This window comes from Chaetodon trifascialis, chromosome 19 (genome assembly GCF_039877785.1).
Source record: "Chaetodon trifascialis isolate fChaTrf1 chromosome 19, fChaTrf1.hap1, whole genome shotgun sequence".
Taxonomy (NCBI): Eukaryota; Metazoa; Chordata; class Actinopteri; order Chaetodontiformes; family Chaetodontidae; genus Chaetodon; species Chaetodon trifascialis.
This window is the reverse complement of record NC_092074.1, coordinates 4049667-4062040: the sequence shown is the minus strand read 5'-3', so window position 1 is coordinate 4062040 and position 12374 is coordinate 4049667.

The following is a 12374-nucleotide window of genomic DNA, read 5'->3' as shown; positions in this document are numbered from 1 at the left end:
GTTCTTCCCGTGCATGCGTGGGTTCTGTCCGGGCACTCCGGCTTCCTCCCACAGACCAAAAACATGCTCATCAGGTTAATTGGTGACTCTAAAATTGTCCTTAGGTGTGAGTGTGAGCATGAATGGTTGTATGTCTCTATATGTTGCCCTGTGATTGGCTGGTGACCGGTTCAGGGTGTACCCCACCAATGGATGGATGGATGGTTTGTAATAGAAAATATATTCTAATGTGATTGAAGAGCAGTTTTATCAATAATATCATTTGTTTGGGCTGGACTTCAACAGAAATTGATTCTAGCCGTTGGGGCAACGATATACATCAGCCAGCTTTTCATTCGGTGCATAATAATTGTTGTGATTTTGTAGTTGAAACTCCAGGTGCTTCATGGAAGTGAACTTTTTTTTACTCTCCGAGCCCTCTCTTTCTTCCCTTCCTTCACTTGGTGTTGCTTTCAAAGGTCCCGTGTGTAGGATTTAATGGGGGCTCTGCTGGCAGAAATGGAATATAATAATCACAGTTATTTTTTTCACGAGTTTATAACCTGTTATCACCTGAAAATAAGAACTGCTGTTTTTCGTTGCTTTAGAATGAACTCTTTAAATTGATAGAGCAGGTCCTTTTGGCCAGAATGGACAAAGCAAGCACAGGTTTTATGAACTGATTTTGATGTTTTAAGTGATTTCTGTAGGGGAGTGTGAGGCGAGGTGTTTTCAGTCAGTTGCAGTCTGCAACCTCACCACTAGATGCCACCAAATCCTACACACTGGACCTTTAAAGGGGATGAGAGGAGCTCATGTGATTGGTCATGACTGAAGCTCAGCCTTTCTCCATCTGCTGGTTCTGTGCTCTCCCCCTGTTCCTTGTGTCCAACTGTGCCTGGTTGCGCCTGGTTTGCACCAATGTTCATGGTCACCAAAACTGAGATTTTGGAGATTGTACTTCCATTTGCATTCTGTTTTAGGAACTAAGGAGACCAAACAGTGTACAACCATGCTAGTGGCTCTAAGGCTGTATTTACATGTAGGTAGGGACTCCCTAAAAACTTGTTATTTCATCCAGATAGGTGTGGTTTTGCTGGACTGGACAAGCTTCTGCAAGTTAAGTCGGACTGAGAGTCAAATTATAGGCCAATTTTTCTTCCTAAAGGTTCAAAAATCTGGCAAACTAGACTGAATAATAAACACATATAATATGGGATCAATTTTTGTATTTGTATACAGTATTTGACGCAAGTACAGTATGAAGGCATACTGAATACACTATTCATGTTTTCACCTGTGGGGCCTACATGGAAATTCAATTGTCTGCCTTGAAAAACTATGCAGGATGAGTCATTTTTGTTTTTGGACATTCACTTTATATAATGTTTAATATATTTTGCGCTATTTAGTTGTAGGCCGTCATATTTTTGACCTGGTGATGGTACAAGAAGAAAAGTCAGAGGATCAATAAAGTAAATAGAATTTGTCCTCAAGGGATGAATTTCAAGGCAATCCTTTCCAAAGTCAAGATATTTCAGTCTGGACCAAAGAGGTGGACCAAATGACCAACAGAGAGACAGACTGACGCTGCCATTAATAGAGCATGATGCTACCGTGGCTAAAAACCCTCAGAAAAACCGTCTAACCTTATACTTAAACTTCTCTTTAGAAATTTCAAGTTCATAGTGTGACAGTTTTCTATGGGCATGTGAGGGAAGGAGGTTTTTTCTTTTCTTTTAGGGCGCCAGCCAGGTCTCTCTCCTGACATATAAGATGTTTGATTCAGTCAGTCTTACCTATTATTATTTTTCAACACGACACATTTCTTTTTCCCCACATCAACATACACAAAGGCAATACATTTGACCATGCACACCTTCATTCATGAAAATAACCTGAGCAACACCAAATCACAACAGCACAAAATATTGTAGTTAACACAAACACTGTATTTGTGGATCCCAGAGTCACAGCGTGGCAGTTAAGACAGTTCAATCCAATTAAAAAAAAAAATATATATATATATAAAGTCTTTTCCCAAACACAAAAATGATGAAACCCTTCAGAACAAAGCCTCAGTCCGAGTAATAGAAAAAAACAAAAAAAAAACAAACAAAAAAAACGACTACCTGAGTGGTATAGTCACTGTCAGTCTTTAAGGTTTTCAAACTGCTCCGGAGGGGTGGGGTTGCTGACAAGTTATGGCAAAATGGACGGAGATAAGAAGAAGTGGCAGAGTGGATCCCTGGATGAGGTCTGGGTCGCAACGGAGACGGTGCGGGAACGTGGCGGTACGAGAGGTGAGGATTAACGGCTCCCTTTTCTGTACAGGAGTTTCGATGCTTTGTTGCACACTATCCGGCATCAAACTAACACTGGAGGTGGAGATTTTTTATAAAGCGGCGCCATCCAGCCTCTGCGAATCAGTGCCGCATAGCGCACCAGGGGGTGGTTATGAGGGCGTGGGCAGGCAGGCTGTCACAATAGTTAGCTGCATATTTAGACTACATGCTGCTATGCTCACAGAAATTGTAGTCACCAAAAACTTACATTTACCTACCACAATGAGGGACGATTGTCGATGAAGAAATTTCATTATCATAAGTATCTATTAAATATTTACTAAATCTTATCTCTGCAGCAAAATGTTGTGAGTTCCAGATTATTTTCAAATCAAAAAGTGAGGAGGAAGTGGCCCCTGAGAGTCCCCACTTACCATTCTGCTTTACCTTCCATGGCCATTCAAATGTCAAGCTGATCTCAGCCAAGCATATTGGTCTTTCAACATCCATTGTGTGTGCATTTGCTGAACATGGGGGTAGAGAAAGTCTGAAGAAAAATCCCTTCACTCGGGAGGTACGGCGGAGCTGAATCCTCACTAATGCAACTTTAATGAGGAGTGCTTCAGGAGAGGGAGGATGTGTGGCCCACTCAGCTGACGGCTGGGTCGACACGCTCCTCGTACTGCTGCTGTGCTTTGGTTGGTTTGGACCACAATATGAAATTTCTGAAAATTCTAAAACACTGACATAAAAGATCTGAGATCTGAAGAGATGCCAAGACATGTCAGACTAATAGCTCTTCTGAATAATATTTTTATATTGGCAGTTGATCACATGATGATGTGAAAGATGCTGCTTGTCTTAAGTAACTAACTGTGCCACAGGAAGGCAGTAGCTCCAGTCTCATGCAGTGCAGTATATGTGCAGTATATCCTGTTGTTTTGGTTTTATGGCCTGCGACATCACAGTTTTGGTTCACTCTCAATGCTCTGTTCAACCCCATTTAAGGCAGGCAGCTGTTTCCAGCAAAGAGCTCTGATAAAGCCACTGTACACCACCTGCCCACCAGCAAACAGCAGACAGACACAGTTTGCGACATGCTGGTGAACACACAGTGGAGCATTTAGCAGACAGAACCACATATTTCCTTTAGGAGTCAGTGGAAACCAAAACAGCTAAAATGAGACTGAATATTGGCCTTGCATTTGGCAGGTGGCCAGACAAATGGATCTAAGTGAATGTTAATGTTGCTCTGTGTCTTGATGTGTAACAATGAGTAACTGTTCAGCTAACATGTTCACCATTTCAGCTTTATAACATGATAACATGTCGTGTGTGTATGTGTTGTGTTGTTGTGATGCTCCCAGGTGGCCCTCAGCCCCAAATGAGAAAAATTCAATTAAAGCAGGTGCAAGCATAGTGCCAAAAAAGTTGTGACACTGTGTAAAACATGAATAAAAACAGAATGCAATCATTTCCAAACAAAATGTTACCTGACTATGGTTTTAAGAAGTGTTACTGAGCCAATGTAGTAATATCCTTTATATAATCATGTGTTACACATAGAATCAGTGACCGTAGCATAAAAAAGCACCTTCCAACACCTAAGTTTTCTCTAAAGTTTTCAGACAGAATGTAAAGCAAATTTTAGACACACATTGTGGAAGCAAATGCACTTGGCAATGCAAATTGAGGTGAACTTGCTAAGCTAGGCTAACCCATGCCTTGCTCCAGCTCCGTACTGAACACAGAGACAAGAGTGGTATTTATCATCTCATGTGACTCTTCAAGACACATGAGCATACTTTCCAAATGCTGAACTATTATTTTTACATTGTATACTGCAACATTTCAGGCTGGTGTGTATTTAATATTATCATGCTCCTCCTTGGGTTCTTCATTGATTTCAGGGTATTTCTTATCACTGTTATGTGGATGACTCCCAGCAATACTTTTCTTTCACTTCAGTTGACCTCATCCAACCTTGTAAAGCTGCCTAATGGATATCAAGGACTGGATGTCACATAACTTCTTCAAACTTGACCCTGACAAAACAGAAGTGCTCATTGTAGGCCTGAAAACATTTCAGATGAAATGCAGCACCGTGTTGGTCTTTTAGCAGCTAATATGAAGCAAACCTCAAATGAATCTGTGATTTCTTTGGCCAACAAATGAACTGTCAACTATTAACTGAGTGTCACATGACAGAAGTGGCCAAATCCTGTTTCTTCCAATTAAGAACCATTTCCAAAATCAAAGCTGTGATATTCTTTCAAGATCTGGAGATAGTCATCCATGTTTTGTCTCTTCCCATTTGATTACTGTTATTCACTGTTTACTGAGTTGCTCCTCTGTCTTTGTGTGGGCAAGACTTTATTTCCTGTTTTAACTTCCTATTTTTTCATGTTTGCAACCCCTTGTTTTGATAGACATTTTATAAATAAAGTTTATTATTAAGGTTTAAACAATCATCTGAAAAAAGTAGCGTAAAATTGAACTTTCGTTGTGAAGTCAATACCCAACATCTAAAAGCTATATTTGCAACATTGTATCATTCCTAAAATTACTGTGGATCTTTTTTTTTTTTTTTTTTTTGGATTATTTTTTGTAGTGCGGGAAACACAAATGTATTCGTCTTCCACATTTCTTGGGACTGTTGTTCTGGCTTCACAGAACAATAATCTGTGTGGGCAGTCAGTTTATTTGGAGTCTTACATTGCTTATCCTACCCGATGAGTCTGTACTTGTATTTTCCAAATGACAATATATCAACTTTCTTATAGGAAACAAGTCACAAGCCACAAGCCACAAGTCTATTTCTTGTTGAGCAGCTTCATGTAATCCCCAAAGACATTCAGCTTGGTTCAGTTGACTAAATTGGTTAAACTGATCATTTTGGGTACAAAATAATTGACATTAGGATGTGAACAACTTTAATACTTTATAATCATCTTGTGACTGAAATTTGATTTGACACCATTCGGTTGCGGCTGTTAACAGCTCTTACGCTCTCTGAATTCCAGCAGGATGGATCTGAGACCACAGGGAACAGCTGAACAAACACTCTTTCATGTTGTAACTGAAACCCCAAGCTCATCACTCACAACTATGGATAAAAGACTGTGTGATTTAATGCAGGCTGGACTTGTGTCAGAGAGCACACAACGGAAAACTCATTAGAAAACAACAATATGACACTCAGATGGTCATTTGACTCATTTGATCATGCTCTTGGTGGACTAAGCCGTGTGTACATCTTCAGATTGTCCTCGTCGTAATCAATATGCAGGTCCTGCACCGGACTGTGTTGTGGACACAGATGACCACTCCCTGGCTGGAGGGGAGGGGTGAATTGGCATTAGATTGCCTGAAACGGCCAAATGGCCTGTCTGTGACCCACATCACAATCCCTCCCATGGTCTACTGGTCAGGGCAGTAGCGTTTTAGTGGGCAGGCACAGATACAGGCTGACACGCCTGCACAATGGTCGTCAGACACATTATTCTGAACAGTGAGGGACAGACTAACCTGGGTGACAATCTTCAGGCTGGAGCAGTGCAGGAAATTCCTTCATGGTGTGACAGACCAAACGCTTTTTTTGCAGTAATCCACTTACTGACCATGATACCAAGAGAGGATAGATTCTGTAGGAGGAAAACAATGTTTGTATGGACATCAAATGAGCCACCAAAAGAGTATTGCACATCTCTGTGTCGTAAGAAGGCTGAAAATGGGATGGGATGGGAAATGAATGATATACAGTAAGAATAATAAGTATCAGTATTCTGCAGCTCCTGCCAGAGTTCATACGCAGGCAAGTCAAAATCCCTGCAGTGGCTGGATGATTTTATGGTGTGTTCCATCTTGGGGTAATGCAACCCTGACAACGGGGCCTCCAGTAGGAATCCAGGGATCTGGACACAGCTGATATGTATCAATGATACATCATACAGGACTGCTGGGATCAGACAACACTTCTAGGAAACTGGCTGCAGAATAATTTTGGGAGCTAGGAATCAGTGACCTGTCCAGTTTATGCTGTCTTGCACGACTGCGTTTGGAATGTAGTATTTCCTCATGCTGCTGGGTTAAAATAATAGTGATTTCAGCTCGAGAGTGATTACAGCTCTGGGTCCACCACAAGTCTGTTGCATCTCTGAAAGATGCAACAGACAGGCCTGACCATTGGTGAGAGACTGCAGGACAGTGATGGGAGACAAAAGCAAAGCATACAGTATCCTACAGCTGACTCTACCCACCCAACACTAGACGTCATTTGGACGTTGTTTTTTGGGCTAAATCTGGTCAGTCCGTCATTGCCTTGATTTAGCCCAAAAACAGACGTTGATAATTTGGCTGCGTTTAGTCCGCCTGATTTGGTCCAAATTTAGCCCAAAAATAGACGTTGAAAATTGGGCTGAGTTTAGTCCGTCTGATTTGGTCCAAATTTTGCCCAAAAATAGACGTTGAAAATTGGGCTGAGTTTAGTCCGTCTGATTTGGTCCAAATTTTGCCCAAAAATAGGCGTTGAAAATTGGGCTGAGTTTAGTCCGTCTGATTTGGTCCAAATTTTGCCCAAAAATAGACGTTTAAAATTGGGCTGAGTTTAGTCCGTCTGATTTGGTCCAAATTTTGCCCAAAAATAGGCGTTGAAAATTGGGCTGAGTTTAGTCCGTCCGATTTGGTCCAAATTTTGCCCAAAAATAGACATTGAATATTGGACTGCATTTAGCCTGTCTAATTTGGTCCAAATTTAACCCAAAAACAGTTGTTGGAATTTGGGCTGTGTTGAGTCTGTATAGCTGATTTGGACGTAACTGAGCCCAAGATGGAGATCTTTTTGGACCGCATGTGCTTTGGTGCACCATAACACTTCTTCCTGCTTAACTTTGACCTACCTTCCTCAGTCATGGACACTTCCTCTACCATCATAGTAACAAAATTCTGGGTCCAATGTAGCACTGTATGTAATGGGGGATGGTGCACATGCGTTATTTTTTTGTTCTCAAATAAAATTAAATGGCCAAGGTCAAAATATCTCAGGTTGGAAAAATAAAATTGCTTACTAATTAGTAAACACTGGTCCTACAGAAAGACCACACAAAGGGAAAACTCAGATTTCAGGGAAGTAGATGAGGTCTCGAAGAATAGGAGAAAAGTGCTTCAGTGACAAGTTCAGCATAAATAACAATCTGTATCATCAAAGTCATGCCACCAATAACAATAAGAAAACATGTTTTTGATTTAAGGGGTCCATAGTGCCATCAAGCTTGTTACATGATAATGTTATTTTTGAACCCACAAGGATGTAGAAAAAAAATGGATGTAGGTAGGTACCGTATAACCTATACAACCCCATTAAGGATGAATAAAATTACTGTCATTACACATTCTTTTACTTTTTAATTTACTACTTTCACATTCATAATAGTCTAACATAGGCCCCCTTTTCAAATAAATCTACACATTATGCTCTTACACACAAGTGCTGACTATTTTTTAGCTCATTAATTGTTGTCCTGAGTCTTTTTTCTCGTGGCACAGTCAAAGAAAATTTTCCACCTCAATCCCTATTGATTAATGGAAAATATATTTTTCTGAGTCTGAAGTAATGCCAGCTTTTGTAGACTAATTTGCTACTTAAATATTCATTAAATCTTGCCTTAAAAAATCTTTTCCCACCGTTGAATTTTGTGCAGCTGGAACATGTTCAAGCTGTAGCATGTGGCAAGAACGTGCAGAGAAGATGCTACATTCTTGTGCAGCGTGGAATTGTACCAACAATAACATTACGTACAGAATATGCAGACTTAGTGGCTATAACATGAAGTCCCGCATATAAATACTGTGGATTCCAGTGCGAAACCAGCCTCTGAACAATAAAGTCTTTCCTGACTAAAGTGGCCCGAAGTAACTACGCTGATTGTTGTTAGTTGGTTAACTTTTCATATACTCTGTAGGTTTCCCAAAAATCAAGAGCTCAGAAAGAAGTGGGAAACAGCTGTCAGGCGGGAAGGGTTTTCTAGTCAGTCATCCGCACTCTGCAATGAACACTTCAGACCAGAGGATTTTGACAGGACAGGTCAGACAGTCAGGATCAGAGCTTTTCCTTCTGCCTTCAGTTTCCCAGCTCATCTCCACAGGGTAGGTGTGTAGGCTGTAAGGATTAGATCATTCAGTGCCACGCTACGTTAACAATGTTTTCCCTTTCTGAATGTGAAGGAGTCAGTGATGTATTTAGTTTTACACTGTGAGACCATTTCTATATTTGTCACCTTGTCACCGGACTGTTCCCAGCTTGTCAAGGAGACCGGACCCCTGCCTGTGCCCAGTGTTGTGAGTAATAAGTGCTAGCTATGCTTCAAACAGCTGCAAGCTGGTTACATTCAAACTTCTCGTCACTCCCCTGTGCCCTTACAACACCTACTACTGTCTGTCACTCTTTCAGACAGACTCGCATACACATATGCACATACATTGAAACATGCCAGTATTGAATCTGCAATTGAACCTTCACACACACACAAACATGTGTGCAAACACACACACACACACGCTGCTGGCAGTACCATTGAGCAGAGCTAAAACTAAGAATATAAAAATGTGGAACATTGGACTGCACATTGTACTAGTAAAGATGTTACGGACTGTCACTGAGTAATGTAATGATGTACCCTTGTTTGTACTAGGACTACTCCTATGCTCTGCCTTCATCATATGATGATCTGAGAGCCAGACTCAGGGAAGCCGTGAACAGGGTGGAGAGTCTGGAAAAAGAGAGGAGAAATGCAAACTGCTTTTGAGTCTTCTCCAGCAGCAGAAGAAACTAAGGCTGCACCACATTGCCAAAATGAACACTCTTCAGTTGCAGAAAGGCAACACACGGAAAAAGCTTTGCAAGATCATTCTTTTCCAAGGCTTTTAGCTTACGCACACACACGCAGTACACACACAGAGACTAGTTGTACAAATGTATAGATTGATAGATATAGATATATGTACGTATATATGTTCATCAATGCCACCCCTGTACACATGTAAGTGTAGATATGTGTATGTTCAGCAATCATTGAATATGAAAATGATTAATCAAAATCAGTGAAATGTAAATGTTTGTGCTCTTTATTCAGAAAACCCATATGTCACATCTAAAATTCAGGATCTGGTTATTATAAACAGATGTTTAATATTTCAATATTTATCATCACAATAACAGTGTTGCATACATTGATAGCTGTAACAACTTAAAAAACATACCCTGGTTTGGTACTTTTGTATAGGAATCCAATAAGATCTCTTTAGTATGTATAATCAAGGTTTAAGGTCCATAATAGTTATTTAATACTTCTTTGGTGTTCTATGGTACTGCTACCATCACGGTATAATTTGTTTCATCCCTGTGCTACAATCTTATATTGCTATAGTAAAATGTGCCAAAGTACTATAAGATTACAACCATTATCACATCAAATCAAAAGTTACATACGTTTTTGATGCTATTTGTTTCCCAAACCAAGGAGCTGGTTGTGGGCGCCCGCACTCTCCCCAGTGAACATCCAGGGAAGGGACATTGAGATGGTGACATCTTACCTGGGTGCTCATCTGAACAACAAACTAGACTGGACTCATAACACCACTGCACTTTATAAAAAAGGACAGAGCAGACTCTACCTGCTCAGGAGGCTGAGGTCTTTTGGGGTGCGTGGGGCATTCCTGAAGACCTTCTACTGTATGACTCTGTTGTGGCCTCTGCCTTGTTCTATAGAGTAGTCTGCTGGGGGAGCAGCATCACAGCAGCTGACAGGAAGAGGCTGGACAAACTCATCAGGAAGGCCAGCTCTGTCCTGGGATGCCCTCTGGAACAGGCGGAGGAGGTGGGGGAGAGGAGGATGACAGCCGAGCTGTCCTCCATGACAGACAATGACTCCCACCCCCTCCAACACACACTCACTGCACTGAGAGCTCCATCAGTGACAGGATGATACATCCAAAGTGTGTGAAGGAGCGGTATCGCAGGTCTTTCCTTCCTGCAGCCATCAGACTTTACAATAGAAACTGCTCCAAGTAGACAGTACAATAATCTGCATAACATTCTGTGCAATAACTGAACTGAACAATTTTTTGGGAAACAATCTGTGCAATAACCTGGGCAATAATCTGTGCAATATTTCAGTACACAAAAGCCTGTAATCTGTGCAATATTTCTCTGTAAACTGTGCAATATTTCAGGACATAAAAGTCTGTAAATACTATTTTCCGGTGCACCCTTTTGTATATACTTGTTGTGTTAACTGCATTCACTTTGTCTTTTAATATTCTATTCTGTTATTGATGCTGCTGTGAAATCTGGAATTTCCCCTCGAGGGACTAATAAAGGAATATTGAATTGAATTGAATTGAATTGAATTGAATTGAAATATATTTGTGTGTGTGTGTGTGTGTGTGCGTGTGTGTGTGTGAGAGAGAGAGAGAGAGAGAGGGAGAGAGAGAGAGAATGGGTGAATACAAGACATCACGTTAAATCAGTTTGTAGAAAGGCGTTTTATGAAGATTGGTCCATTTCCTTGCATTAGTTTACGGAGCAGCTCTGCCACATCCAATATGGCGGACACGCTGACGTATGCAGCAACGGCCCAACCAGCTCAACGCGGCGTCTACGTGTACGACACGCCTCTCTCTTGCAGGCCGCAGACGGATTCACTTGGAGACAGGCTCCGAGACCCGCAACTACAGATGACGTCACGCATAATGATTGGTTGTACGGCGGTCTCACATTATGATTCGTTGTAATTCGGCATCCGCGGCAAGTTAACGGAAACAGAAGAAGAGGCAGAAGAAGCAGGAGCTTGACATTGTTGGATAGTTCGGCGGGAGACACATACTCTTTCATAAGGGGCTTCTTGAACTGCTCTTAGTCTGACCCGTCACCTAGAACCTGTTTGCCTTGGGAGACCCTACCAGGGGCATTAAGCCCCGGACAACATAGCCTCTAGGATCATTCGGGTACTCAAACTCCTCCACCACGATAAGGTGGCAGTTCCCTCTGTTGAGGGCTGTACAGTCCCTGTACAACCGGAGCAGGAGCTTGGTCCGCATTGCCGGCAGTAAGTCGGACCTGTTCCCAGTGCATGTTGGACTCCGGCAGGGCTGCCCTATGTCACCGGTTCTGTTCATCATTTTTATGGACAGGATTTCTAGGCGCAGCCAGGGGCCGGAGGGGGTTCGGTTCGGGGGCCGGCAGATTTCGTCTCTGCTTTTCGCGGATGATGTTGTCTTGTTGGCTTCCTCGAGCCAGGACCTTCAGCATGCACTGGGGCGGTTCGCAGCCGAGTGTGAAGCAGCTGGGATGAGAGTTAGCACCTCCAAGTCCGAGGCCATGGTTCTCGACCGGAAAAAGGTGGCTTGCTCCCTTCAGGTTGGAGGAGAGTTCCTGCCTCAAGTGGAGGAGTTTAAGTATCTTGGGATCCTGTTCACGAGTGAGGGAAGGATGGAACGTGAGATTGACAGGCGGATCGGTGCAGCGGCTGCAGTAATGCAGTCGCTGTATCGGTCTGTCGTGGTAAAGAAGGAGCTGAGCCGAAAGGCGAAGCTCTCGATTTACCGGTCAATCTACGTTCCTACCCTCACCTATGGTCATGAACTTTGGGTCATGACCGAAAGAACGAGGTCCCGGATACAAGCGGCTGAAATGAGTTTCCTCCGCAGGGTGGCGGAGCGCTCCCTTAGAGATAGGGTGAGGAGCTCTGTCACCCGGGAGGAGCTCAGAGTAGAGTCGCTGCTCCTCCGCATCGAGAGGAGTCAGCTGAGGTGGCTCGGGCATCTCTATCGGATGCCCCCTGGACGCCTCCCTAGGGAGGTGTTCCAGGCATGTCCCACCGGGAGGAGGCCCCGGGGAAGACCCAGGACACGCTGGGGTGACTATGTCACTCGGCTGGCCTGGGAACGCCTCGGGATCCCCCCGGAAGAGTTGGAGGAAGTGTCCGGGGAGAGGGAAGTCTGGGCGTCCCTGCTCAGACTGCTCCCCCCGCAACCCGGCCCCGGATAAGCGGAAGATAATGGATGGATGGATGGACACATACTCTGTTGGTTTATTGAAGAACGAAAGCGACG